Source organism: Copadichromis virginalis, linkage group LG3, assembly GCF_057382275.1.
Source record: "Copadichromis virginalis isolate Kocher_CV1m ecotype Utaka linkage group LG3, C_Virginalis_male_GT1.1, whole genome shotgun sequence".
Lineage (NCBI taxonomy): Eukaryota > Metazoa > Chordata > Actinopteri > Cichliformes > Cichlidae > Copadichromis > Copadichromis virginalis.
Window position 1 is genome coordinate 5,941,464 of NC_140620.1, and position 24,542 is coordinate 5,966,005.

The 24,542-nt window shown below is 43.3% G+C and overlaps 1 pseudogene; it reads left to right on the plus strand.

The window, feature by feature from the left end:
* Positions 1-18,408: 18,408 nt before the first annotated feature.
* LOC146712441 (histone H1 pseudogene) lies at positions 18,409-23,976 on the plus strand (annotated as a pseudogene).
* Positions 23,977-24,542: the final 566 nt, after the last annotated feature.

Consider the following 24,542-nt stretch of genomic DNA (forward strand, 5'->3'; position numbering starts at 1 on the left):
CTAACCAATACAGAAATTATCTATTAGATTACATTAGTCTCTATACAGCCTCTGCCACCACATCAGATCAATTGCTCTGGGCTCCTCATAGTTTGGTCCCACCTTCGCTGTTTTGATTGGTGTGGGGGTAGAGACAGGCTTGGGAAGTCAGGGGATTCCCCAGGAGCATCTTCCTTGCAGGGCTCAACCCGGGGTTGTGGTCATGGCCTATTAAGGGCTCTGTTGGCTCTTAGGTGACGGTTTCCTCGTGGCTGCGTGCGGCAGGGCTAGGGGAGGGTCTGTGCTGACAGACATGGGTTACTGACCTGGTAGCCTGGCTGCCCCTGGGTGGGTCCGGGACAGGCATGGGGTTCTGCGGGTGCTCCGTCTCTGGGCTGGGGCCCTGGCTGGGCTTTGGGGGCTTGGGTCCTGGTTTTTGTGTCGCCGGGGTTGTGGGCGGGTGGGTGTATGGGGGCCCAGTCCTGGCGCAAGGTGCCGCCAGTGCATCGAGCCACCTGGGGGGCTCTTCAGCTGGTGGAGGTGGCTGTTACATCTTGCAGGAGGTCTCCTCTCTTCAGAAACTCACTCTGCAGGAGGGGGAGATATAGGAGAGATGGAGGAAGATCTCAGCCTTGGCGTCTATCGTCTTGTGTAGTCTGGAAGATGAGTGGATGACGGGGTGGGTGCAGTTTTCTCTGTGGTGGGGTCGGGCTGTCCCGGGCGGCATTGCTGAACTGGGCCTTGGTCCGGTTGGGCCTGGGCCCCCTTTCCCTGGCGGGTTGCAGAGTATGGGGGTACCTACTGGGGTCAGCAGGGGAGCTGGCCCCAGGGAGGGGTCACTTGCCCCTCCCTTCCTTCCCTCCCCATCTCCAGCTGCCTCCCTCTTCCTGCTCCACCACAATCACCCACACATGCAGGACCATGGGGTAAAGGTGTGTCACCAGGGTGCAGGGGAAGCACCCCCCTCTGTCCCCTTCTGGCTGCCTGTGCCTCAATTTTATCCCACAACTTAGACATTCACATTACTCACACTCTCATAACACATACTTATAGGATCTTGGGGGTGGGCATGCTACACGGAATCCAAAAGACCATCAGGGTGTACACCTCACCCCTTTCAATTTTAAATACACATAGACACTGAGGGCTACCAGGAGGGGCTGTGCGCTTGCCTGCTGCTCTCTGGCAGGTAGCTCCATGCCCTCCTGTGTTTTAAATGCACCTTAGAACACATATGCATCAACACTACATATGAGCGGGCGGAGCTCACGGGCACGTCACTGCAACCTCCCCTGGCTTCTGCTCCGCGGCTGCTGAGTGACCCCTCATCTGGGGCTCTCCTCAGTTCTTTCTGGGATAGTGGCGCATCTGCCTCTCTGTTGGTCTTTGTTGGTCTTTCGTGTTCTGAGGGCCCCTGGATGTCTGGAGTCTTGATTGTGAATTTTTTAAAACTCCTTTTTGCGTTTCCTTGTGGATGAGGAATACAGAGTTCCTCACGCAATGTCAAAGGTATGTGCCTTTTTTCACGTCACGCTGTGCGCCACATTATTGTTTACATGAGATGAATTGCAGAATGGCAGATAGAGACAAAATACTGTTAATCTGACTATCTTCAGGTTTTACACGCTTACATATACACACGCAGTTACTTTCCCTCCATTTACAAAGGCAGAGGCATCACGGGATACTGTTTGTCTGTGATTTAGACAGACGGAACAAATCGTGGCAGGATGAGCCTGATATTATTTGTATTCTTATTCTTACTTTTATTTTTTCATGTCTATTTAAGTGCAACTTATGACACTATGTTTGCACTGAAGCACCGCAGCAATTTCCTGATGTTGTAAACCTGCTCAACATTTAGCAATAAACCCCTTTCTGATTCTGATTTCTGATTCTGATTCTGATTCTGATCCCGCTGTAACGTTACTGTATAAAGAGCTAACATCTCCAATGTCAGGAGTAGTTAGTCATTACAACAAATGTTTGTGAACTAAAAATCAAGAATGTGGGATACTGTTTGTTTGTGATTTGAACAGCCCAGCGCGTGCTCCCGATGCAGGGGAAACCAAAGGGAATATATGCTTCACCATATTTTCTAGTCTTTGGCTTAGAATGAAGTTGGTTTGGAAACATATTCAGCTATGCTTCATCTCCTGCTTTGCGTTTGTGTGGGCGCACCGTGCTAGCAGTGTCGAAGAGTTTTGTTTTGTTTTCCCCCCTTTTCATCCCGCGCCCCCCCTGCCATGGCTCTGCGCCCCCCCTAGGGGGCGGGTCGAGCACTTTGGGAAGGTCTGCTCTAGCAGATCGTTACATGAAGGTACCTTTTAAATACAAGCGTGCTCATGCTCACAGGTGTACACACGGGTGCTCACACACACAAACTACACCCTTTTTGGCTGTGGGCTACTGGAACAAGAAGGCATCGGTGGGCAAGAGACGAAAACAGGGTGTTGTTGGAATGCTACTACGCAAGTAACCCCGGCGGAACCCCCGGCTACATGAATAGGATGAGGGACCTATGGATTCTTCGATATCCAACATCCACAATGACGGTGAAACAACTAGTAGCTCAGTGTTCCAACATTCGAAAGAAGGGACTGCTCTCACAGCTAGAGATTGACAAGGTACAACACAAATGCTATGGCAAGGAGGAATCAGGACGCCAGGTCAGGGGGGAGATATCATCACCCCCACCCGAGATTGGGTACATAGCCCCAAGTGCGATAGGAGGGTTGAGTGCGAGAGGAACTGACCTGAAAAATAGAATCATGGCCAAGCTTGAAACCTGGATCCCCCGTTGCCGGTTACCAAGATTACGTGAAGTACCCTCAGAAGGTCTGCTAGATGATGTTAATGCAGCACTACGGACAATACCTACAACCATGATTACCGACACTAACAAGCTGATCTACAATACGACAGCAGTGATCAGTGAGATGCTTGGCTACAAGTTGAACAGCCACAAGGGGCAGTACCCTCCATGGAGAAGGAGGCTAGAGGGCAAGATCAAAGTAGCACGGAGGGAGGTTAGCCAACTAACGGAGTTGCAGAAAGGTGCGACAAAGAAGGTGCATAAGAAATACAGCAAGCTGTCCATACCTGAGGCCTTGGAAACTGCCAAGCTTGGCCAGCCGCTTGAGGAGGTACACCAGAGAGATAGAAGGCAGGAGAATAAACCAGCTGTTCTCCACAGAACCAGCAAAGATGTACTCTCAGTGGCAAGGGAACAATAATAATAAGAGAACAACACCACCAAGGCTGGAGACGGAGCAATACTGGAAGAACATATGGGAGAAGGAAGCAACCCATAACGGCAATGCTCAGTGGCTAGTGGATCTGAGGGCAGACCACAGCGACCTCCTTGAACAGGGTCCAGTAACCATCACAGTGGCAGATATCCAAGAAAGGGTCTCCAGTATGAAGAGTTGGACAGCACCAGGGCCCGACATGGTTCACGCCTACTGGCTAAAGAAGCTGACTGCGCTCCACGAGCGTCTGGCAGCACAAATGAACCAGCTGCTAGTTAACTAGAGACACCCAGAATGGCTAACCGAAGGTCGAACGGTCCTGATCCCCAAGGACCCCAAGAAGGGACCGGTCCCCTCCAACTACCGACCAATAACCTGCCTCAGTACTACATGGAAGCTCCTGTCAGGCATCATATCGGCTAAGATGAACAGGCACATGGGTCAATACATGAGCGGGACAAAGAAAGGAATTGGCAAGAATACCAGAGGCGCAAAACACCAGCTACTGGTAGACAGAACAGTCAGCCGAGACTGCAAGACCAGACTGACCAACCTGTGCACTGCCTGGATTGATTACAAGAAGGCCTATGACTCAATGCCCCACTGCTGGATACTGGAATGCTTAGAATTGTACAAGATCAATGGGACCCTAAGAGCCTTCATCAGGAACTCAATGGGGATGTGGCGTACAACACTAGAGGCCAACTCCAAGCCCATAGCACAAGTCACCATCAAGTGCGGGATCTACCAAGGAGATCTACTGTCCCCACTGCTGTTCTGCATAGGCCTGAACCCCCTCAGTGAGATCATTAACAAGACCGGCTACGGATACCGACTACAGAACGGAGCAGTTGTCAGCCACCTCCTGTACATGGATGACATCAAGCTGTATGCCAAGAGTGAACGAGACATCCATTCACTGATCCACACTACCAGGCTATACAGCAATGACATTGGAATGTCGTTCGGACTGGAGAAGTGTAGTCGGATGGTAACAAAGAGAGGGAAGGTAGTCAGAACTGAGGGGATTGAACTACCAGAAGGCAACATTGCAGACATAGAGGACAGTTACAAGTACCTGCGGATCCCGCAGGCGAATGGGTGCCATGAAGAGGCCGCTAGAAAAGCTGCAACCACCAAGTACCTGCAGAGGGTCAGGCAAGTCCTGAGGAGTCAGCTGAATGGTAAGAACAAGATCCGGGCCATCAACACGTACGCCCTGCCTGTGATCAGGTACCCTGCTGGGGTAATAGGCTGGCCAAAGGAGGAGATACAAGCCACTGACATAAAGACAAGAAAGCTCCTTACCATGCATGGAGGGTTTCACCCCAAGTCCAGCACCCTGAGGCTGTACGCTAAGCAGAAGGAAGGGGGCCGGGGACTGGTGAGTGTCAGCACCACAGTCCAGGATGAGACAACGAACATCCAAGAATACATTGGGAAGATGGCCCCAACTGACCGAGTGCTCAGTGAATACCTCAGGCAGCAGAAACCCAAGAAAGAGGAGGGAGACGAGGAACCATCATGGAAGGACAGGCCCCTGCACGGTATGTACCACCGGCAGATAGAGGAGGTGGCTGATATCCAGAAATCCTACCAGTGGCTGGACAAAGCTGGACTGAAAGACAGCACAGAGGCACTAATCATGGCAGCACAAGAACAAGCTCTGAGAACAAGATCCATACAGGCTGGGGTCTATCACACCAGGCAAGACCCCAGGTGCAGGCTGTGTAAAGATGCCCCAGAGACAATCCAGCACATAACAGCAGGGTGCAAGATGCTAGCAGGCAAGGCATACATGGAACGCCATAACCAAGTGGCCGGCATAGTGTACAGGAACATCTGTGCCGAGTATAACCTGGAAGTCCCGAGGTCAAAATGGGAGATGCCCCCAAGGGTGGTGGAGAATGACCGAGCTAAGATCCTGTGGGACTTCCAGATACAGACTGACAAAATGGTGGTGGCTAACCAACCGGACATAGTGGTGGTAGACAAACAGAAGAAGACGGCCGTAGTGATCGATGTAGCGGTTCCGAATGACAGCAATATCAGGAAGAAGGAACACGAGAAGCTGGAGAAATACCAAGGGCTCAGAGAAGAGCTCGAGAGGATGTGGAGGGTGAAGGTAACGGTGGTCCCCGTGGTAATCGGAGCACTAGGTGCGGTGACTCCCAAGCTAGGCGAGTGGCTCCAGCAGATCCCGGGAATAACATCGGAGATCTCTGTCCAGAAGAGCGCAGTCCTGGGAACAGCTAAGATACTGCACAGGACCCTCAAGCTCCCAGGCCTCTGGTAGATCAGGCCGGGGTCTTTCTGTGTGGAGTTTGCATGTTCTCCTTGTGTTTGCGTGGGTTCCCTCCGGGCACTCCGGCTTCCTCCCACCGTCCAAAGACATGCAGCTTGTGGGGATAGGTTAATTGGAAAAATCCAAATTGCCACTAGGTGTGAATGTGTGAGTGAATGTGAGTGCGAATGGTTGTCTGTCCCTTTGTGTTGGCCCTGCGACAGACTGGCGACCTGTCCAGGGTGTACCCTGCCTCTCGCCCTATGACAGCTGGGATAGGCTCCAGCGCCCCCCGCGACCCTGAAAAGGATAAGCGGCAGCGAATGGATGGATGGATGGATGGATATATATATATGTGTGTGTGTGTGTGTGCGTGCGTGTGTGTGTATGTGTAATTTCTTTTTTTTCAACAACTATTTAATCTTAAAGAAAAATCTTGGATTCTTACTTCTTACTCTCTGACTGGACTAAACTGAACTGAACTGGAACACACGTGCTGGATAGACAATGCTAATGACTAGACACTGAACAGAGAAAAACTGAGGGTTTAAATACACTTGCTGATGATGATGATTAGGGAACGGTGAGAACACAGCTGAATAAAATGAAACAGGAAATGGAACATGTGCAAAATAAACAGTTAACAGGAACTGAAAACACTGGATCAACAACCCAGGAACCCTGACAACAGTGACATTTTTTGAAAAACATCTACGTTTTGATGTTTAATTTGTGTGGATAGAGCAAAAATTGAGCAAGTAAGAAGCGTTGTTTTGGACATGAAGAACAAGTTCACAGCTTAGAGTGAGCTCACTTTAAGTGAAGCTACATAGCAACAACAGCCACTCATGTTCTAGCTTAAAAATCCTCATGATTCATGCAAAAGTTAAAAATTTATTTAATAATATTAAATAGTAATATTAAACAACCAAACAGTCCGCTGAAAAAAGCTGAAAAAGCTGAAGTTCCATCAAAAGTAGTTGTTGTTAAGTGGTGAAAAATTGGCAGAACATTTAGGCAAGCAAGAAAGCAGCAGATAAACTACAGCTATGCTGTCTGCTGAAAAGAGGTGGAGAAGCTGTTCTGTCTGCTAGAAAGAGGGGAAGAAGTTGAACTGTCTGCTGAAAAAAGTGAATAAGCTGAACTTTCCGCTGAAAAAAGGTGAAGAAGCTGAACTTTCCACTGAGAAGAGGTGAGGAAGCTGAACTTTTTTCTGAACTGTAATAAATTAACAGAAATATTGACCAAGCAAAACAGTCAGTTGAAGTTCTGTAAGCTAAAAGCATACTGCCATGGGTAAGATTCAAATTTGTCAAAAAATCAAAGTAAGCGTGAGCAGGAATCCCTTACGTGTGGCAGTAGCCACGGGTAGGATTCGAACCAGTGCTACCCGGTCTCAGGGAGGATACTCATCTCAGTGAGCCAAACCAGTTGTCATCCAAGAGAAAGAAGTGATGACAGGAAAAATGTGCAAGGTGCAGAAGAAGCTGAACAATCTGCTGAAAACAGGTCAAAAAGCTGTACTGTCATTAAAAAGTTTGCAAAATTGTAATAAATTAGCAGAAATATTGACCAAGCAAAACAGTCAGGTGAAAAGAGGTGAAGAAGCTGAAGTTGAATGGTGAGAAGGTGGCTGCTAAAAACAGGTCTGCTGAAACTGTTTTTGCCATTGGTAAGATTCAATCCCGGGCCACCTGCTCTCGGAAAGGCTGCTCATCTCACTGAGCTAAAACAACTCACCCCGGAGAGCTAAATCAGCGATCAAACTTGTAATGCGGTAATAAAAAACTGAGAGAGGTCGAGAGTGATCACTGTCTGTTTTTGGGGGCTTGTAGATCAAATAGGACAAGATGCAAAGCATTAAAACTTGTTAAAAACACAACAGCCTTATTAAACGCAGAGTAGTTTGGGCCTGGAAGCAGGATTCATCACGTCATCACTTAACCCTTTACAGCCGATCGGAGCGGGCACGCTCTGTTTTGCGTAACTATTTTTAAATCCCGGTAGCTCTGCAACCACGTAAGCAAGCGCAATCATTTTTGCATATGAAACTGGAGGAGTTGTACTTACATCTTATGCCATCAGCTTGTCCTAGGTCACAGTTTCCTTCCACATAAAGCTTTGCAAAAACTGCATAAAAATCACTTGCAGCAACAAAAACATGATATTCCAGAAACACGCTTCGCCGATCCGATCAGCTGTTTGTAACACTTCCTACGTCCATCAGCGTGAACTATCACATGACCGCATGACCTGCCCGAAACCGGAAGTGACGTCATTTTGCGGAAATGTAGTTTTTTACGATCGGGGCCTTATGAGCCTATACTTGTGTTTTTAAAAGTTATGTTTGAGTTTATGACTTTCTGTGTCGTTTCTGGGATGCTTAGGACTCATATTGCACTGCTGGAAATAGTTTATTTTGATGCATATGCTGTTATTTTGCAAATTTGCACTATAATATTTATTTTCGTTTTTCCTGCAGTATATAAAAATTGGTGTATTTCAAAAGTAAAACTATGAAGACACTTAAAATAAATTTCCTGTGGTGGGAAACTAGTTTGTGCAACTTTTTTGTATTTACAGTTGTGAGGGATAAGCCTCTTAAATTCCTCTAACTAGAAATATATGTTAAAAAAACAAAAACGATTTTCAATTTTTTTGTAGTTTATTGCACTTTTTTGCAATTTATGTAATTACTATGCACCTAATTCAGACATATTATTAAAGTTTGGGCTATAATGGTTGTATTGATGTATAGCAACTTGAAATGCTCCCAAAAATGGCTCCACAGCATGTAAAAATATAATATAAGCTCTGGCGGACTTGGTTTTATGGTAGGTCTTAAAGGGTTAAAGACTGGATAGGTTGAATGCCTATAGCATTCACCCAGTTAATACCCAGTTAATACCCATTATAACTGCTCTCCCTGGTGAATACACAATACATTACGAGCAGTTATCCTACATTCTGCTTAGTTGCAATACTACCTGAGGTCACACTGTTAATATCATACAAACAAACAAAGAAAAGAGATGATTGTTGACTTCAGGAGAGCACTGCGAGATAACTGTCCACTTAACATCAATGGATCCTCTGTGGAAGTCACGAAGAGCACCAAATTCCTTCTGTAAAGAGGTACCAGAGCCTCCAGTCCCTTACTGCCAAACTGTGAAAACAGTTTCTTCCCCCACTCAGTGACTTCCAGACTCCTGAACATTCAGTGACTGGACTTACATGCGCAGACGAACACATCCACAACCCACTGTCATTGTTGCATTTTTCTGTCTGGTGTAGCACTGTCATTGTTTTTTGCAATTTTTTCAACATTTGCACATTTTGCTTTATGTAGTTCTATGTTGATTGTCCGTTATATGAAGCACCACGGTCTTGGAGGAACACTGTCACTCTTTATTGTGTACTGTACCACTGCATATTGTTGAAATGACAATAAAGCAACTTGACTTGACTGGAGTACCTTGATTCTCGTTCTGTAAAACTTTTATCTGCTCTTTCAGTACATCCAGCTCTTTCACCACAGCATGGAGGTCCTGTGGACAGGTTTGGTGTAGATTCTGCAGGAACATATCAGTCTCAGTATGATCTGTAGAAGCAGAGAAGACGAGATAAAAACGACAATGGTCTCCATTCTGAGACTGAAAAACTGCAAACCTGAGCTTTTATAAAATGCATAAAAAGAAAAGAAGAAAAAAAGAAAAGAAAAATGTGAGTTTAGTACTGTTACTTCCCCTCCCTTCCATACTTTAACCCTTTAAAACCGGTCAGAGCGGGCACGCTCCGTTTTGCGCAACTACTTTTAAATCCTTGTAGAACTGCAACCACGTAAGCTAGCGCAATAATGCTTAGAACTCATATTGCACTGCTGGAAATAGTTTATTTTGATGCATATGCTGCTTTTCTGCAAATTTGCACTATAATATTTATTTTCGTTTTTCCTGCATTATATAAAAAATGGTGTATTTCAAAAATAAAACTATGAAGACACTCAAAATAATCCCTCCTGTGGTGGGAAACTATTTTGTGCAACTTTTTTGTATTTACAGGTTTGAGGGATAAGCCTCTTAAATTTCTCTAGCTAGAAATATATGTTAAAAAAACAAAAACGATTTTCAATTTTTTTGTAGTTTATTGCACTTTCTTGCAATTTATGTAATTTCTATGCACTTACATACATATTATTAAAATTTGGGCTATAATGGTTGTATTGATGTATAGCAACTTGAAATGCTCTCTGTCATGATTCGGCTGTGTGGCAGGCAGGAGAGGACCCAAACGCACACTCACGGGGACACGGGGAATAAACTCAGAGAGCACAGCTTTATTGCTGGAAAGGCAGATCACAGGTAATACAAAACTAAACTGGGAAAAACTAAATATAAAGCTCACCAAGAAACACAGGGAGAATCACACACAGCATGAGGGAGAATGTGACACCGAACTGAGGGAGACGCAGACATAAATACACAGAGAGTTAACGAGGGAAGTGGGAACACACGGGGAACACAGGTGACACTGATAATCATAACAAGACACGGCAGGAGTAAATGTAATACTGACGGGAGACTGTCAAAGTAAAACAGGAAGTACACAGAGGTTCAGACAGGAGGAGAGAGAGCACGGGGAGAACACAGACATAACGGGCTGGGGAAAACATGGAATAAAACACAAGGAGAGACGAGGGCTCACAGATACACAAGGGCACACAGGAGGTAACCAAATAAGGAACATCTTAACTAAATAACCTAGGAACCAAGGCATAAATAGGGAACAAAATACAAAACACACAAAAACTAAGAATACTGGGCCAACATGACCCAGGACCATGACATCACCCCCCCCCCCCCCCCCCCCTCAAGGGCTGGCTCCCGACAGCCCAAACCCGAGAACCAAAAGACAAGAAAAAAAAAAAAAAAGAACCCACCCAGGGCGGGAGGCGGGGGACCAGGACGGAGGGAACGAAACCAAACAAAAGACAAGGAGCATGAGACCAAAACAGAGTCCACAAATACACAAAAAGAGTAAGGAACATCTTAACTAAATAACCTAGGAACCGATGCATAAATAGGGAACAAAATACAAAACACACAAAAACTAAGAATACTGGGCCAACATGGCCCAGGACCATGACACTCCCAAAAATGGCACTACAGCATGTAAAAATATAATATAAGCTCTGGCGAACTTGGTTCTATGGTAGGTCTTAAAGGGTTAAGGGTATGTACAATAGACTTAATGTAACAATAAAAAAAGCAATAATTATATTTTAGTATTAAACATATTATTTTGATTGCATTTTTCTGATTTTTGTTCTCAAACATCTGCAGCTCCGGAATTGTCACCCAAGTTTTTTTTTTCTGCTTAGGCAGAAAACATGACATCTGAACATGACACTGAAAGAAACCAGTTACCATGCAGTACAGCAATTTTCCATCTTTCTCATTTTAAAAATCACTTTTTACATTTAGACCCCAGTGAGATTGAATTTAAAAAATCATTAGTTCATCATTTATTTAGGTAGTAAATATTAATAATCATATGAAACAGCAGTCACAGAAGTGTTCTGATATTTTTAATAGAAACAATCAGAGACATAATGATTTCAACAAAGTGCCCACTAGCTGTTGTTTCAACTGGTCAGTTTCAGATTTCTGACCCTGTAGCTTTTCTTCATGCTTTGAAGCAAGTGCAAAATTTACTTCCCTGCAAAATTTTCTTCCCTAGACAATTGATGATGGAGCGAGCAATATTTTTATATTTTCATATTCATATTACATTTGGGAAAAACAAATAAACATTAATGATAGTTTCACTACCTGACCCAACACTTTACCTTGGATCTTCTTCTCTATTCTGTCCTCACAAGGGTGCGAAGCTGGTTTCTAGCTCGGCAGATAGCTAACAGGTCCACAATAAACATCCAGGAGTCAGCAGGTACGTTTAAGATGTTTACTGTCGAAGCACTGTAACTGTGGTACAGAAACAAAAATGAAATATTAAATTTCTTGTGTAATTGCAATTTCTTTACAATATCAAACAATAAGCCATGCATTACCATGTACATCACACATAAACATATCCAGACCCCTTCACTGATTATTAGGCCCAAGCATTTACCAATTAGCTTAATGCTAAAATGACATGGGAAATTCCATAGACAGGCTAACGTGTTAGCATCGCGGCCGTTTTTCCTCACACAAGACTCTAAACTGCTACACACACACCACCTTTCTCAGCCAACAACATGTCCAGGGCCATTCGATTTTGGACTCCCATTAACGACGTCGGGCCTAATTGTTCCGCAAGGCCTTCTACCGCGTCCCTAGTGAGATTAGAGAGTCTTAGCACATTATAATGGACATAGTTAATGCGATCGACATTTTTATTTGGAGTTATCTATAGAAACACACTTTCAAAGCCGGCCGCTATCTGATTAACTAACTTATACTCATCTGGAACTCCCCTGGAAACTCCTATTGAGTCAATCCAGGTTGGCGAGTCCGATCTTGGGTCATATTTGTGCATACCCCTTGTACTTCTCCTATGTCTGGCTGTCAACCCACCAGTGTCCTGCTGTGGAACTATTTCTACTCTATTTCCTATAAGCATCAAAGGTGCACCTAGGCGCACCAGAGCACATGTCCCCACACTCCCCAGGGGAACTTGCACCAAAAGGGTGTACTGCCCACAATAATAATATAGGCCACCCCTTGCCCAAGTGCCTATAATTGTGTTTGAGTCACTCACATTATTGGTAGTCCTGCCTGGAATCGTCCTCTGACACCAGCTTGGATCAATCCTTCCTAACGTATATTTCACGTTACGGGTTACGGATTCAAAATTGGGGATGGAACAAGAGAAAAAACCACAATAACAACACTGGTCCGGCCGGGTTGAGTCAAACGATGATTTTAATGAACACACGCGTGGGAGATGGACACTGTATGCAGACAGCCTCAGATCTCAAAATGGTGGAGCATTGATCAAACTTTTATAGCCTCTGGTGCCCCCACCTTATCATAAAAGCCTAAACATTCACATGCTTTTCTCTCACACGGCGCCTAAGCTACGACCTTGGCTCCCTGTTTATCTGCTCCTGCTAAGATGGGGCAGAAAACTCCAGCATATTCTGTTCTCTTCTAATCAGACAAATAAGGCGATGACTTTCTGCGAACAGTATTTCTTATAACATCATAAAACAATATCATTCATCCACAATAAATCAGCAGTCTAATGTAATGCAAATCAGTTCAACTAATGCAATAGTTATCAGCTTCTTCTAATTCAGGAGAATAATGCAAACTAAAACTACATAATACTTCACAATCTTTAATTAGGGGTATAACATGGCATAAAATAATATTATAATCTAACACCACCCCTTGCCCAAGTGTCTATAATTGTGTTTGAGTCACTCACATTATTGGTAGTCCTGCCTGGAATCGTCCTCTGACACCAGCTTGGATCAATCCTTCCTAACGTATATTTCATGCGGTCTGTAGAGAACTCAAAACATGTATAATTATCTCGTTTAGGTGTAAATGAACCTGGTTGTGTACGTTTATCAATTGGCGGATATAAACCCGACAACGTGGTGCAGTTACCTGTGTTCGCCGCCTCTCTAGTTAATCTCAGCATACAATCATATCCCCACTCATCCTCTGGATACAGAGGCGCGGGTTCAGTGAACAAACGAGGTCTAGCTGTAGCACACGCAACACAATCAACCACTTCCTGCTCCTTAGAATTTTGAGCCACCCAATCTAACCAAAGATTCCTATCACCGAAACCTGTGGCACACTCTATTAACTCTTGAGGTTTTAATCTAGTGTAATCTGTGGCAACAAGCCATTTCTCTTCTGAGTCCTTGTAAGTAACTGTCTCTATGGGATCCATTTGCTCTGTGAGATTCATTACAGTGTCGTTTCCTATCAGTTTAGATCATGGATTGAATAAGTTCACCCGAATTACCCCTGTTGGATCTGTCACACACAAATTCTTTTTACACATACAAATCCTGATTTACAAGTACAAAACTGATTTACAAGTACAAAATATTTATGATCACATTTTGAGCCCATACAAAAAACACACCCAAATGATCATGCCTGCTTAAAGGGGCAGCACATTCTCAGATGTTCAGCTGGTTTTCTCTCAGTACAGGATCAACAAAGTATTTGTGTCTGTGCCAACCTGAGCATTTTATAACATGACAGAAAGAGGCGTGGATGAGGAGAACAGGAACAGTTAGATAATCTTATTTGATATCTTTAGAGTTTAAATGCATCAGATTTATTCACTAAGCTCATGATTTATGCCTTCCTCATATAAAGGTAACAACAAAAAAGACCAGAAAACAAAACCAGAGTTTGTTTTTTCAACTGACTAGACACGCCTAAAATTCAGTTAGAAATTCTACTCAAGAAATTTCAAGACACTACATGTATTTAATTCATATGCCTGCAAGGGTTTCTGAGGTTTCTTTTGTGTGCCATGAACAAGCGGAGACTGATTTGAACAGAAAGTATTTTTCTTTCCATGTCAACAAGCACTCACATGCTATAAGACGGGTATGCTCATGGATCTTAGTGTTTTCAAATGTACCTGTTCACTGTTAGAAACAAATAACATATTGAAAATATATTTGACAGGATCTTATCAACTTTAATATTGTAATACTTTTTTTTTTGTCATAATGATCATGCTTTTATATGTACATCTCCAGGATTACCATCATCATAGCTTCTGCGGGAATTAAACTTTTTTAATCTATAAAGTTAGGTGCATTTTGATGGTGACACAGTTGGGGTTTTTTCAATATTCCAATTATTGTTATATATACCTATATTTATATAATTCACACACAGATTCACTTTGTCTAGGGTGTATTTCTGGGATTTTGCACAACCCAGGATTCAAATCATGAATCCTGGGCTTGGATTTACAACATTAAGAATGAAATGTGCTCTATTTGCAAGCAGCAGGTTTCCCTCCACTATCGACGGATTGTGTGTGAGACTTTAAATCATCAAACTGTAAAATATACATTTTAAATTGTTATTGATCCCTTTACCCCTTGTCCTAAAGTGTATATTTATTTTCTTACTCTTCTTATATTTATTGTTTGTTTACTTGCACTGCTGTAACTGGAGCCTCGTCGTCTCGTCTCTCTATATACTGGACTGGATGTAGCGGAGATGACAATAAAGTTTACTTTGACTTCAGCAGCGAGCAGGCGCAACGAGGGCGCTCACGCTCACTTTTCGCATATAGAATTTCAAAAAAAACCATCAGTGCAAATTATAAGTCTGTATCATAATGTCTGGTGTTTTCGTGTTTGTTGGCTTGTTTTTATTTTGTTTTATTTTGTGAGTTGGTTAATAGATGCTGCTCCAGCCAGCCAGAGAATCTCTCACCACCCCGCCCTCTCCTCCCTGTGCCGCAAACAGCAGGCGCACCTCGCAAACGGAGGGCGCCCTTACTCCCAGCAAATGGGCAATAGAAAATTGATCGGTGCCTATGCCATTCCCAATATGCACTGGAATGATGTCGGGGCAGCATGAGTACGAGCATTTTTTTTTTTTTTTGCCAATACCCATAATGCCGCCCCCACCACGGTGCTGCCCCGGGCAACCGCCCGTGTTGCCCGTATCAAAAACCGCTACTGCAGACAGAACTGTTCCATGGTCAAGTAGGAAGAGTTGTCTTTTTATTTCAGGGAGAAGCTTGCAACCAGTGTTGTTCAAGTTACTTGAAAAAAGTAATCAGTAACTAATTACTGATTACTTCCCCAAAAGGTAATCCCGTTACTTTACTGATTACTTAGTTTCAAAACTAATGAATTACTTAGTTACTTTTTAAAAACACGATTTACAACCTGAATAGGTGATAAAGCGATAGATCTTTCAGCCCAATTCTACTTTTTCTGCATAATAGAAATAAAAGAAAATTGTTTAACATTTAAACCTATTTTCTGCACATTCCAGCACATAAAATAAAATATTTTTTGGTTTTTACACTCACTCTGTCAAATAAATGCAAGTAAAACACAGCAGAAAATGAAAAAAAAAATCAAAGACTCAGCGGTCCTGTTGCTCTATTTTCACCTGTATAGGTTCAGAAATTGAGGAGGAGAGTACAAACAACCATGGTCCAGAAGAGCTTGGTCAAACAATTGATTTTAATGAAATACACGCGTGGGGGGACCAGCGCCGTATGCAGACAGCGCTGATCTCCGACTAATCAAAGCATAAGCAGATATTTTATACCATCAGGGTTTGAATTTAATGACGCCCCTTCAACGTCACAGATACACTATATGCATACATCAAATCAAAACCACAATTACTTTTAACACAGTTTGAAAAGAACATTGTCTCCATCTCCGCTGGCAGGTGCTTCCTGTCAACCTTTTGACTGCCGCTTCTCCGAAACCACAGACCATGCTCTGCAGTGAGATAGCACTTCTGCACGCCCGCAGTTGCAAGCAAACATGATTAACCTCTCACCTATAAATGAGTGCATCTACTATGTGTGTGTGTGTGTCATCTCTCACCTACTAACGCTCGCAGTCAAACAGAGGCCACTCTCAAATGTGTTAGCAGTTTACTAAAACTATATGTGTAATATATTGAATAAATGTTTTAATCAAGAACCACTACTAGAAGCTTAATAAAAGAATATAAAAGTATAAAAAATAATAATGAACAACCTGGTTATTCAAATAGCATCATCCAAACAGCTCCTCAGAATAACCTGCACTTACACTCTGCTTTTAGTTTCACTTTTGCAAAAGCACGCTCTGCAAAGCTGCAGTTTCCTGTCAAGACTTTCAGGCCCAGATTATATTCAAAGGTGAGCCTTTCCTATAATGCAATGTGATCTGCCTATAAACATTTAAGATTATAAAAAGCATTCAAAAGCATTTAAGATTATAGATTCAACTCAACAGTTTAAAGTGGTTATAACTGCACCTGTAATAAAGGCTAATTGGGTACCAAAATGTTTAAACATCTGAATGCAATATCAATACTGTAAACTGTATTATTAATGCAATGGTAATCTGGACAATAGCAGTAAAATAATTTCCCTGATCTCCACACAGGCGAAGGTTTGCCCTGGTGCAGGTGTGCCGCAGCGGTCAGTGGAAATGGAGTTTGTCTGTGAATTTCCCATTCCGTGGTAGTGTACTCGGTGCTTGCTCGGGCATTTAGGGTTTATTTTTTTGCTGTACAAAGAAGTTTTCTTCCCAAGCTGTAAGCAGCGGACGCTAATGTTTTTGTCACTTTTTATGGAATCAAACTCAAAGTAGGGTCAGTACTTCCATGCTTTAAACGCTGCACGGTCATACTCTCTCCCGCACTCGTTATATTATTCATTTTTGATTTGCACACAGCTGTTGCCACGAACGTCGCACTCGCTTACGTCATTGTCATGAGACACTCTTGCAAAAAAATCATGATTTTAGTAACGCAGTAATTTTGTAATAGTAATCCCTTACTTTACTCGTTACTTGAAAAAAGTAACAAGTAATGCGTTACTACAAAGTGTTTTCTATATAAGAATCAGTCCATTTACCATTTATCATTTACCATAATACACACATTCCTGACAGTCACAGCTGAATATAATCAAAGGTTACCATTAAATTCTATAGGAAGTAAATGTGGGTGATTCTTGTTGTAGAAATACAAAAACTAGAATTTAGTCAAATCTATCAAAGGCAAGTTAAAAATTTAAAACAGCTTGATATCAAAAACATGGTTTTGAGGAATATCTGGAACATGAATGAACAAAAATTTTCAATAATTAGATATTACAACAAAACAACCTCACCGGGGTATTTTTGACCCGCTTCTGCATCTAGGGGTTAATGAAGAGACGACTTTATTGTTACCGGAAATACAAACACAGTTTGTTGTGTGAAGAAATCAAACATGAGCTGAACAAACAGTAAAGTTCCTAAAGACAAACTGTTAAAGGAGGAAACAAAGCAAACTTACAGTTTCTTCACACACCAACAACAAGCTCCGCTCCACACCTGGACACTAAACACGGACACACAGGTGAGCTGCTTCCTGGAAGGAGGCGGGACTCCACCTGAAACTCAGCACAGGTGGGAGGGGCTCAGCTCTGTGTGTGCTGATGTGTTAACTTTAAAAATATGCCGTCTGACTGCTCAGACTGAGTCAGAGTAAAGTTCACATGCTGACGTGTGGATACATGAAACCTTGTTGTAGCTGCAGGTGTGAACACACTGATCCCAGATCAGCTCTGCTGTATTTGTAACATGAACATTTCTGCTGCAAAGCTTCAAATGTTCAGCATGTTTCTCTGTTTCCAGTCTATAGATCCAGTCACACTTTCTACCTTCACCTGTGCAGTAAAGACTGAGAGCAGAGCTGAAACCAACCGTCCAATCAGTGAGCAGCATCAACACCTGAGCTTCATTCAGACTCTGTTATTGAAGATGTTGCTTCCTGGAACACATGAAGAGTGTGTGCTTCCTGGAAGGAGACTCCACCTGAAGCCCAGCAAAGGTGGGAGGGGCTCAGCAGGAACAATCGAGTTCATTTGACTGGACACTGGAACATTTCTCTGGTTTCTTCCTCTTTCATTTACATTAAATTTTCATTTTATGCCCCTGTGTGTGTCTCTGTGTTCAGATCTGACTGACTTCTGCTTTTTGTGTCTCTCCAAGCAGCATCACAGCTTTCAAAGAAGAAAAAAGCATTATTTCCTGATAATGTATGATGTGCTTGTACAACATGTGAAATACTGCTAGTTTGAGGAAAACACGACACCTTTCAAAAACATATTTTCTTGGACAGAGCAGTGAGCCTTCTTGGTTTCTTGCAGATTAAAAACAGGATTGGAGTGATGAGGTACGCGGTGCCCAGACATCTACCAGCACAAGTACAGAGCCTTTATCTCACATGTTTGAGAATTCGTTCACCTTCATCTGTTTTGTCTGTTCTAATTGACGACTCTTCATCCAGTCCACCTTAAACACAGTGGGTGTGTTGCTGGGAATGGGAGTGACCTTATGGAGCTGTTATTGCAGTAAAATTGTTTTCTATGTGTATTTTAGTCCATACGAATTCATGTAGCTCTGTGTGGAGATCCTTGTGTACATATTGAAACCTGTCTGTGTTATCACTCGGCTTTTCAATCGGCTGTTTTTGTTTTTTAATACGTGACCTTTGCTAAAGTTCATCCAAAGGTGCAAATGATGTGTGACAGGATGTAAAGATGTGTTTGCAGAGTTGTCTGTAGGACAACAGTTTAGTGATCCTGTTCTGTGGCTGACAGGCTCAGTTTATCTCCAGCTCAGTACTAACAGGTGAATATTCCACAGGCTGAGGTGTGATGTTAGAGGGCTGCTCGTGGTGCTTGTGCTGATCAGAGACAGGCTCAGTTGGATCTGAATGCACATCTGTGTCAAAATACTGCAGTAAGTTCACATGTGGTAAATCCACTGCATCGGCACAACCGTCACTACCAGTCGACTAATGTGACACTTGCAGACTGTGTGATGCTGGTGGTTTGTACTGAGTGTGAGACAGAGCTGACCCCTGATCTCAGGGTGGCTCAATCTTATTGTTACAGCCCTAGCAGGGCCTCCTCCTGAAGGTGCCTGTGTGGGCGTGTCCCACCACCTCTTCTGCCTGAGGTGCCACCTTTCCCTTTTACACAGCTGACTCACATCAGTAATTAAAAGTATTTAAGTCCAGGGAAAGGCGAGCACTGGGCCAGAGCAAAGGAGGCTGTAAAACATGGGGTGGTTGATATGGCTGTTAGTTTTGGCCAAGCAGAGATAAGGAGTATGGTAAGGCAAGATATGAGAGCAAGATGGCAAAAGTAGTGGGAGGAGAAAAGGAAGGGACGATGGTTGTATAAGATTCAAAGGAGGGTGGGAGGAATGAGAAATGCAGGATGGACTAGGAGGGAGGAGGTGATCATATCCAGACTGAGATTTGGACATACTGGCTTGAATAATAAGTTATTCATGATAGGGAAACATAGTACCGGAAAATGTGATTACTGTGGGGTGGAGGAAACTATAGAACATGTCATGTTGCAGTGTCAAAGGTATCAGGTTGAGAGGAGACATTTGATTCAAAATCTTAGTAACCTAAAAATCAAACTGGATCTGGTTGATTTGTTGCGTAAGGAATTGGGAAGTAAAAGTTATCAGGCCTTATTTCAGTTTTTAAAAGAGGGGAACCTGTTTGGAGGGATTTGAGGATTTTTTTTTTTTTTTTTTTTTTGAGCGTTGTTCCAGACCATACTCCATAACAGTTGGTGGCGGTAGTGCACCTGTCAATTGTTTGCTAACCGCCAATACAACTGTAAGAAAGAAAGAAGAAAGAAGCTCTGGGCCATGTGAGTGGTTACAGCTAGTGAGCTGAGTGTTTGTGGTGTTTGCAGCTAGTGAGCTGCTCTCTTTTTGACTTACTTTGTACTTTATTGACCAAAGCTTGAGTTTTGTTTGTTTCTTTAGATGGTGATAGCGGCTTGTCAGTCTCTTTTAGTTAGTATTAATAGAAACTTTAATAAAAATTTTGCCTCTGTCTCCTTTTCCTGACCCGGACACTTTTTGTTACTTCCCCCTCATTGCCTGGACCCTTTTAGGGGAACGTAACACTTATAAATCTCCAAAAGTTGATTCTGTTCATCTGGATGTCAAAACGCTTATAAATGTGACTCAGCAAAAATGTAGCCAAGGTCACATGTAAGAGGACAGCCAATGAAAAAGCTGGGTGAGTTCTAACTAATAACTTAGCTGACACAGTCAGATACATGCCTGTTTCTATGGCAGGTTTATTTGGCTATTTTGAAAAGGTTTTTATCCTAATAATTGAGTTTAACTATCACAATAATGAAATGGTGCAAATGTAAAATCCTTGAGGCTCTATTTTGAGTAACTTTATGACTGGCTGCATGTGATGTGGTGACATGTGGCAATTCTAACAAAACAAACATAACTTAGGCTGCATGTAAATGGGCTCTGTGCAGCTTTGAATCAGCTCCTGTTGGCCTCCAGGTTCTGGAAACACTTCCAAGCAGAGCTGCCGCTTTGCAAGCTCGACTGGGAACAGTTCCCAAGGCAGGTGGTCCCCATCGTGTCAGTTGTTGCCGTGTGGGTGAGGAAAGGACTCACAGGTAGGTGAAGGCTGGTGTTTATCATCACGAACACAGGATGACTGGCTGAGCTGAAACGACTGAAGCGAACACACGTACAGAGTCGAGCACATTAACATCAACAATGACGCTGAGCAGAGAGACACTGAGGGTTTAAATACTCTGGCTGATGATGATGATCAGGGACACACAGCTGAACAGAACTGAACTAATAACACACAGGAAGCAAACATGACAACAGGAAATGTGAACAGGTGAATAAACATGAAACAAGTGCGAACACCAGGAACCCGACACACCAGTGACACCAGGAAGTAACTGTGCCATGTCATCAGTGTGGATCCATGAAGACTGAATGACTGATTTCCTGATATGTATGGTGATAAAAATCAATGTTAGAGTTTGTATTGTTGATTGTCATTTATGCTTAGAAATATTTAACCATAGATGCTTAGAGGTGTATAATCAATTGTGTAGTGATAAGTTGTGTGATCTTTAACAGGCTACAGAGGCTTGGTGTGTATTCCACACTAGAATGCACATCTACATCCTGGGAGCATGGGAAGTTCGTACCTTGTTTAATTGTTTTATGGTAGGATTAACATAGTTACGTCTGTTCTAGTCTAAGTGCTTTTTGTTTATAAATGAACTGCTGGACTTCCTCACTGTGTTATCTAGGATGAGGGGGGGGTCTACCCTCTTCCTGACCAAGGATGTTTGCTTGTGTGCTTTTATGACCCTTTGATCAGCAGTACCACACACACACACACACACACACACACACACAGGCAAGGTACTCTTTGTTTGTATGTAGACATCATATGTTAATGAACCTATGCATATTCATGTAACCTCAATAAAAGGGCAGTGGTATGGGAAAACGGACGAGAGCAACTAGGGTCAAGCGAAGGAACGGCGCTTTGTCCGGTCTCTCCCGTGCACGAGTAACATGAAGAACTTTGCCTACTTGTGTCTTGCTTTGCAGTGTAATTATATTGTCTCCAACGTTCCAGCGGATGGGTTCAAGCTACAAACCTATCATTAATTGGTCCTTCGATGCCGGAGCCCTGGAATCGCATTCACCGAGGGGAGGAGGGACACGCTGAAAGACTGACGTCAGCCAGGAAGTTCCTGTGGATTAACTGTCTGTCTTTTCTCCTCGATGAATGGCGATCGGCGGGATTCGAGGCTGATATTACACGCTAAGCAACACCGAGTAAGTTTAGAGTCCAACTCTATAACTGTACGTCTTCGCCGCTCAGTGGGGTGTTGTCCGTGGCCGCTCAGTGGGGCTAAAATTCGCCGTCTAAGTGGGGAGATGTACAAAGCCGCTCAGTGGGGTTTTTTTGTACAGAAGCATTAAGTCGCAGAGTTGCGCAGTTCAAACTTTATTTTGGTTGAAATACAGACCGCTTTGTGGGGTACTGTAGTGAGTTCTCCACCGCTCAGTGAGGTGTTGAGAGGTTCCGCAGGGTCCAGATTGTGCTGGACAGTAGGCCTATTTTGTGTTATTGTCATTTTCGTCGTCGTCGTTGTTGTTGTTGTTGTGTGTGAGTGTGTGCGGAGCAGAACACGTGGTCTGTGACACCGACTGTTGTTGTTATCATGGTTTCCTAAGCAACCAGGAGTGTGTGGAGAAGGCCAGCCCACATCAGCAGCACTTGAGATATGCTCTGGTGGATGGCTTTCCCCCCACCCCTTGCTGACACAAAATGTTAACTCTTTAGCTTGCCCTGATCAACAACAGCCTGTGTGCCAGACCATAGACGTAATTGAGGTGGATAGTTGTTAAAAGTAATCTACATTAAGCTTGTGGTTGCTCAAATTCAGTACAATGACATGTGAGGTGAAGTGATATAGGTAAATATTTAAACTAATGAAGTGCATAGAGGCACTTGACCTGTGTGAAAGACTGTCGTCTTATTATGAGCCATTGATGAGATATAGAGCACACCTGTGAACACAACTAATATGCTGAACCCTGTATGAAACATCTAAAAGTACGTGATGGAGAAGCTGTATTGAATATGGAAGTGTAAGACTTTGCCGCTGTGGGCAGAGCATGCAACTACTGTGTGATGTTGCTTTGCAGTTTTTTTTCTGAGCTGATGAGCAAGCTACACATCATCAGATCGAGAGCTGTCTGAGAACTACTCAAAGAGAGGGAAACAGAGCTATGATAACTGTGATAACTGGAGTGTGCAGCGTTTCCATGAGCAGTTTTCCTGCATCTTGACTCATGTGTGTGGAGTGTTCATAGCATCAGCATCATGTTTTTGTTTATTTGTTTTGTTGGGTTGAAAATAATTAAATAAACGTGTGATCATGCCTATGGATCACCATGGCACATATCTCCAGCCATATGATTTATTTATGCAGATGACAAAGTGAGTGTGAATGTGTCTGACATCACAGTGTTTTTGTGCACTGTGCAAAAGTAATTGCCTCTGATTGTGAGTGAGAGCGGTGATTTTGCAGGTCGCCAGATATTGTAAAAAAAAAAAAAAAGAGTGAATAAGAGAGAGAATTTATATTGTAGAAAAAAAATAATAATCATGGGAAAAAGGTTTCGTGTTGATCAGCCGAAAAACAACTACAATATCATTTTATGCTTTTAAAGTTTCGACGAAAAGTTTCTGGCTGACTTACAGCACGATCTGTCTCAAAACTCTCACTCTAACCTGAAAAAACCTGATCAGCAGCGGCAGTATTGGAGCAGAGGCTGCAGAAGCAATCTAAACAAGCAGCAGAAGAAGAAAGCAAACCCATCTTCCTATCTGATTGGATGAATTCCACGGAGGGGCGAGCAAGATGGCGGCGTGAAGAGGAGTTTTTGTTCGAGCTCTTAGCACGAGACACTTATTTGACGTCTTTCTGGCTTTCGGGACTTTTTTGGAGATCAGCGCGCTAAGCTTGCTGGATCTGAGGCCAGGTTCTGCGGCGGCAGCATGTCAAAATGTTCAGGAAAGACTGAAGAAGACGGCTTCCAAGCCAAAGAAGGTCGGCCCCAGCGTGGGCGAGTTGATCGTGAAAGCCGTGTCCGCTTCCAAGGAGCGCAACGGCGTGTCCACAGCCGCTCTCAAGCAGGCTCTGGCTGCCGGAGGCTACGATGTGGACAAGAACAAGGCCCGTGTCAAGACCGCCATCAAGAGCCTGGTGGCGAAGGGCACTCTGGTGCAGACCAAGGGCACCGGGGCCTCCGGATCCTTCAAGATGAACAAGGCTACTGAGACCAAAGCCAAGACGCCCGCCGCGGCCAAAGCCAAGAAACCGGCAGCAGCTGCTATGAAGTCGCCTCAGTGAGTGGTGAGAACACAAATTTTGTTATTAAATGTGGGAAATCAAAATTTGGGTTAGCAAACCTGGGAAAAGAAAACTGACTGCTTAAGTGGGAAAATTGAGAAGGAGTCTGAAACACTGCGAAAATAGAAACATATACAAAATCACACACACACAAGCAGAACATGCATTAACCCTACTAATACTCCAAACACAAGAGAGCTCATGAAGATTAGACAACATCTTAAGCGTGAGTCTGTTTATCATCTTGTTCAAGTCACCTCGTGTGATGCAAAGACCAGTGGACTCATAGCACATTAGTTAAGAAATGATCAAATAACAACAGAGAAGTGTGTAGTAAAGGCAGCTTTAACAACATGCTCTGCTGGATATGCAGCTCCACAGACATTGATTAAACCTGCCTAATAACACAAACACCCATGTAATGAAAATTAGCTTGTTATCTTTCATCAGTGTTAAAATAGTGTCAACTTAGCAGACACTTGTTATCAAATACTGAATTTATCCAAAAAAAAAAAAAAAATTTGACTCTCTAAGTTGCAGGACAACAGTTTAACTTTTGTGGGAAA